The sequence below is a fragment of the Sander lucioperca genome, chromosome 3, assembly GCF_008315115.2.
Source record: "Sander lucioperca isolate FBNREF2018 chromosome 3, SLUC_FBN_1.2, whole genome shotgun sequence".
NCBI classification, from domain to species: domain Eukaryota; kingdom Metazoa; phylum Chordata; class Actinopteri; order Perciformes; family Percidae; genus Sander; species Sander lucioperca.
The window spans coordinates 6,576,204-6,582,287 of NC_050175.1; positions in this window are offsets into that span (position 1 = coordinate 6,576,204).

Sequence of the window (6,084 nt, forward strand, 5' to 3'; positions counted from 1 at the left end):
CGGGGATGCTTTATTCCCTCGCTATTGAGCCTCTGCTCCATAAACTCAGGAATGATCTTTTAGGTGTGTATTTTCCTGGGTGTACTTCAGCTGTTAAACTTTCAGCTTATGCTGACGATGTCGTGGTTGTTTTAAACAAGCAAACAGATATCGACACTTTGGTAGAGAATGTGAGTGTTTTTAATCACATCTCTTCTGCTAAAGTTAACTGGGCTAAGAGTGAAGCTGTGGTGGTGGGAGATCAGCTACAGAGCACTCTATCTCTCCCAGGAGGGCTCACCTGGAAGAAAGGAGGGGTGAAGTATTTGGGAGTGTTTCTGGGTGAGGAGTGTGTGATGCAAAAAAACGGGGATAATGCTCTGGAAAGAAATGGAAGTGGCTCTTACCGAGCATGTCCTACAGAGGGAGGACTCTTGTTATTAACAATCTGCTGTCTTCTTCTCTGTGGCATAAACTGTCTTGTGTGGACCCTCCTTCTAATTTACTTGCTAAGATTCAAGCTGTTTTAGTTAATTTTTTTTGGGATAAGCTGCACTGGATTCCTCAGTCTGTTCTGTTCCTTCCAAAGGAAGAAGGAGGACAAGGACTTGTTCATTTGGCCAGCAGGGGCGCTGCTTTCCGGCTGCAGTTCCTCCAGAGACTGCTCTATGGCCCTAAGGACCTGGTCTGGAGACCTCTGGCCCACTGGGTGCTGAACAGTTTTAAGGGTTTTGGATTGTCAGATTCTTTGTTCCTGATGGATGTAAGGAAGCTGAGTGTCCAGACTTTGCCTCCTTTTTATCGAGGCGTGTTCACTGTGTGGAAGCTGTTGGTTAAGGAGAGACAGCTGCAAGGTGACTCCTTACACTGGCTGCTGCAGGAACCGGTGGTGTACGGGGAACGGTTGGATTACCCCTGCTGGGCTGGTTCAGCCATCACGGACGCGTTCTGCAGAGCACGGGTGCTCACGCTGGGGACGGTGGTGGACATCACAGGACCAAAACTAGACAATGCTGCTGCTTTGGCAGCTGTTCTGGGGGTGAGATCAGTCAGGATCATCACCCCGTGAGTTCCATTCATTCATTCTGGTCGGTGTTTACATCTCACCGCAGGCCAACGTGCAGGACGCGCAGCGCATGCTTGCCGACCAGATACTGTGTGTGGAGCGGACCAACCCGGACTCCCTAGTTATTGTCCTTGGTGACTTTAATAAAGGGAACCTCACTCATGAACTCCCTAAATATAGACAACATATTAAATGCCCGACCAGAGAGGAGAACATTCTGGATCACTGTTACACCACAGTCAGGGATGCTTATCACGCCGTCCCCCATGCTGCACTGGGGCACTCTGACCACGTCATGGTCCACCTGATCCCCGCCTACAGGCAGAAACTAAAGCTCTGCAAACCTGTAGCGAGGACATCAAGGAAGTGGACCAGTGTAGCTGTGGAGGATCTCCAGTCGTGTTTGGATTGTACTGACTGGGATGTGTTCAGGACTGCTACCCACAGTCTGGATGAGTACACAGAGGCTGTGACGTCATACATCAGCTTCTGTGAGGACTGCTGTGTTCCATCAAGCACCAGGGTGAGTTACAACAATGACAAACCCTGGTTCACAGCCAAACTCAGAAGGTTAAGGCTGGCTAAGGAAGAGGCGTTCAGGAGTGGGGACAAAGACAGATTTAAAGAGTCAAAGTACAAATTTAGCAAGGCAGTGAAGGAGGCTAAACATCGGTACTCTGAGAAGCTCCAACGCCAGTTCTCAGCTAATGACTCTGCGACTGTCTGGAAAGGACTTAGGCAGATCACCAACTTCAAGCCTAAAACCCCCCACTCCTTCAATGACCGACACCTAGCCAACGACCTGAACGAGTTCTACTGTCGATTTGAAAGACAAAAGGACAGTCCTCACACCATCCCCCACGACACCTCCCTACAGCTACAGCCACTGTGCATCACCTCCACCTCGCCCACCTCAGCAGGGTCCTGGGCCCCCCCACCAATGCCCTCCTTAAAGGTCCCCTCCACCTCCACCCCCCCTCCCACCTCAGTGACGACTCTCTCCATTCACGAGAGGGACGTCAACAGACTGTTCAGGAGACAGAATCCCAGGAAAGCTGCTGGACCGGATGCTGTCTCCCCATCCAGCTTGAAGCACTGCGCTGACCAGCTGTCTTCAGTGTTCACAGACATTTTTAACACCTCACTGGAGACATGTCACGTGCCAGCCTGCTTCAAGACCTCAACTATAATCCCTGTCCCCAAGAAGCCAAGGACCACAGGACTTAATGACTTCAGACCCGTCGCCCTGACCTCTGTGGTTATGAAGTCCTTTGAGCGCCTTGTGCTTTCACACCTCAAAGACCTCACCGACCCCCTCCTGGACCCCCTGCAGTTTGCCTACAGAGCCAATAGGTCTGTAGACGATGCAGTCAACCTGGCCCTCCACTACATCCTCCGGCACCTGGACTCCACAGGAACCTACGCCAGGATCCTGTTTCTGGACTTCAGCTCTGCCTTCAATACCATCATCCCGGCTCTGCTTCAGCAGAAACTCTCCCAGCTTGGTGTGCCTGACTCCACCTGCAGGTGGATCACTGACTTCCTGTCTGACAGGAAGCAGCATGTGAAGCTGGGGAAACACGTCTCCGACTCACAGACCATCAGCACCGGATCCCCCCAGGGCTGCGTTCTTTCTCCTCTGCTCTTCTCCCTGTACACCAACAGCTGCACCTCCAGTCACCAGTCCGTCAAGCTTCTGAAGTTTGCGGACGACACCTCCCTCATTGGACTCATCTCTGATGGAGACGAGTCCGCCTACAGGTGGGAGGCTGACCACCTGGTGACCTGGTGCAAGCAAAACAATCTAGAGCTCAACGCTCTAAAGACAGTGGAGATGGTTGTGGACTTCAGAAAGAACCCAGCCCCACCTGCCCCCATCACCCTCTGTGGCTCCACAATTGACACTGTGGAGTCTTTCCGCTTCCTGGGAACTACCATCTCCCAGGACCTCAAGTGGGAGCTGAACATCAGCTCCCTCGTCAAGAAAGCACAACAGAGGATGTACTTCCTGCGGCAGCTGAAGAAATTCAACCTGCCAAAGACAATGATGGTGCACTTTTACACAGCCATCATTGAGTCCATCCTCACATCCTCCATCACCATCTGGTACGCTGCTGCCACTGCCAAGGACAAGGGCAGGCTGCAGCGTGTCATTCGGTCAGCTGAGAAGGTGATTGGCTGCAATCTGCCGCCGCTCCAGGACCTATACGCCACCAGGACTCTGAAGCGTGCTGGTAAGATTGTGGCTGACCCCTCCCACCCCGGACACAAGCTCTTTGAGCCACTCCCCTCTGGCAGGAGGCTGAGGTCCATTAGGACCAAAACCTCACGCCACATAAACAGTTTTTTCCCCTCCGCCACTAGTCTTCTAAACAAGGCTCGGAATCCATCCTGACTCTCTCCACACCCCACCTCTGGCTCCTCATGCCACTGTACCTACTCTGCTGTAGCGTCCCTTTTCACTACTGTTTAACTTATTTTACTATTTATTTAAATTTATTTTATAGTTATTAATACGTACTGTGTGTATATGTTTATACTTATATTGTTTATATCTTTTTATCCTTCTTATATTTGTATGTGTGACATGCTCCAACAACACCATGACAAATTCCTCGTATGTGCAACGTACTTGGCAATAAAGCCCTTTCTGATTCTGATTCTGATTCTGACCAAACTGTTGGATCACTGGAAGAACAAACTGTCTGGACATGAATCCATCATGTTGGATCAATATACTGGTGGTCTGACCACATCTCAGCCTGATGATTCCTTCCCTGGTTTATGTGTCCGTCCATGTCTGGATCACTATGTTGGATGTTTTTTAGATGTAAAGCACTGCACTTTAGACCTGAAAGAGGTGAAAGGGAAGGGTTTTTATAAAATGATGGTGCTGTGTTTAAACAAGAGTAAGCTCCATGAACGGGTGGACACACCGTGGCGAGGACATCTGGGTTTGGAGGCTGATGTCCAACCTGCGTGGAGGAGTTTATATAAACCACCATTAACTAAAAGAGTAGCTGACCTCCAGTGGAGAGTGTTACACGGGATAGTGGCAGTCAACGCCTTTCTGTCTGTCATTAGTCCTGGGGTTAGTGACAAATGTCCTGACTGTGATGAGACAGAAACTGTGTTTCATTGTTATTGTGAGTGTGTGCGTCTGCCTCCGTTGTTCTTGTTGTTGGAGAAACTGTTCAGTAAGGTAGGGGAGGTCTTCTCCAAACACATGTTCATCCTTGGGTTCAGGTAGAGTAAAATTGCAAAATATAAATGTCAGTTGTTAAATTTCATCCTGGGCCAATCAAAGATGGCCGTGTATGTGAGCAGGAAGAGGAAGGAGGATGACTCTGTGGATATTGATGTTAATCTGCTGTTCACTGGGATGGTGAAAGCCAGAATCAGGATTGATTTTAATTCTTCTAAAGAGATGAAGGATGTGATCTGGGCCCATGGTGATGTGTTGAGCTCTGTTGAAGGAGACCAGCTCCTTTTCTCTCAGGAGGTGATGTCATGTAGTTGAGTGTTTATGTCTGGATGGATTTATTGGTCTGTTGGAAAGAGATTATTTAGAAATAACAGGAGGGAACATTGATTAAATAAAGTTCCTTTAAAAATCAAAATCTCTCTCCCTCTCTCTGTCTCTGTCTCTACTCTATATATCTCTCTCTCTACATATCTCTTCATATATCGTATCTCGTCTATCTATCTATGTATATCTCTCTCTCTCTCTACTATCTCTCTCTGTATCTATCTCTCGTCTATCTATATCTCTATGTCTCTCTCTATCTACTACTATCTCTATCTAGTATCTTATATCTCTGTCTCTCTATGTCTATATATCTATCTCTCTATATGTCTGTCTCTTATCTCTCTCTATCTGTCTCTGTCTATCTATATGTCTCTCTCTATCTCTCTATATAGTCTATATCTCTCTCTATCTCTATCATCTGTCTCTATATCTATATCTATCATATCTCTCTCTATCTATCTCTCTCTCTGTCTATCTCTCTCTCTCTCTATCTCTCTCTCTATCTCTATCGATCTATGTATCTCTATATCTCTATCTCTCTATCTGTCTATCTCTATGTCTCTATCTCTATCTCTATATCTCTATCTATATATCTCTATCTATATCTCTCTATCTCTCTCTATCTCTCTCTATCTCTCTCTCTGTCTATCTCTTATATCTATGTCTTCTCTCTATCTCTATCTCTATCTATCTCTATATCTATCTCTCTATCTGTCTCTCGTCTCTCTATCTCTATGTCTCTCTATCTCTCTCTATCTCTGTCTCTCTCTCATATCTCTCTCTATCTGTCTCTCTCTATATCTCTGTCTATCTATCTCTCTCTATCTATCTATGTCTCTATCTCTCTCTCTCTCTCTCTCTCTCTCTCATCTATCTCTATCTCTCTCTCTCTGTCTCTGTCTCTCTCTATGTCTCTCTCTGTACTCTCTCTATCTCTCTCTCTATGTCTATATCTCTCTCTCTCTCTCTCTATCTGTCTCTCTCTCTCTCTCTCTATCTCTCTGTCTCTCTGTCTTCTCTCTCTATCTCTCTCTCTGTCTCTCTCTCTCTCTCTTCTCTCGTCTCTCTGTATCTCTCTCTCTCTCTCTCTCTCTGTCTCTCTCTCTCTATCTCTCTCTCTCTCTCTGTCTATCTCTCTATCTCTCTCTCTCTCTCTCTCTCTCTCTCTCTCTTCTCTCTCTATCTCTCTCTCTACTCTCCTCTCTCTCTCTCTCTCTGTCTCTTCTCTCTCTGTCTCTCTCTCTCTCCTCTCTCTCTCTCTCTCTCTCTCTCTCTCTCTCTCTCTCTATCTCTCTCTCTATCTCCTCTCCTCTCTCCTCTACTCTCTCTCTGTCTCTCTCTCTCTCTCTGTCTCTCTCTGTCTCTCTCTCTCATCTCTCTATCTGTCTGTCTCTCTCTCTATCTCTTCTCTGTCTCTGTCTGTCTCTCTCTCTATCTCTCTCTCTCTCTCTCTCTCTGTCTCTCTCTCTGTCTCTCTCTCTCTCTGTCTCTCTCTCTCTCTCTCTCTCTC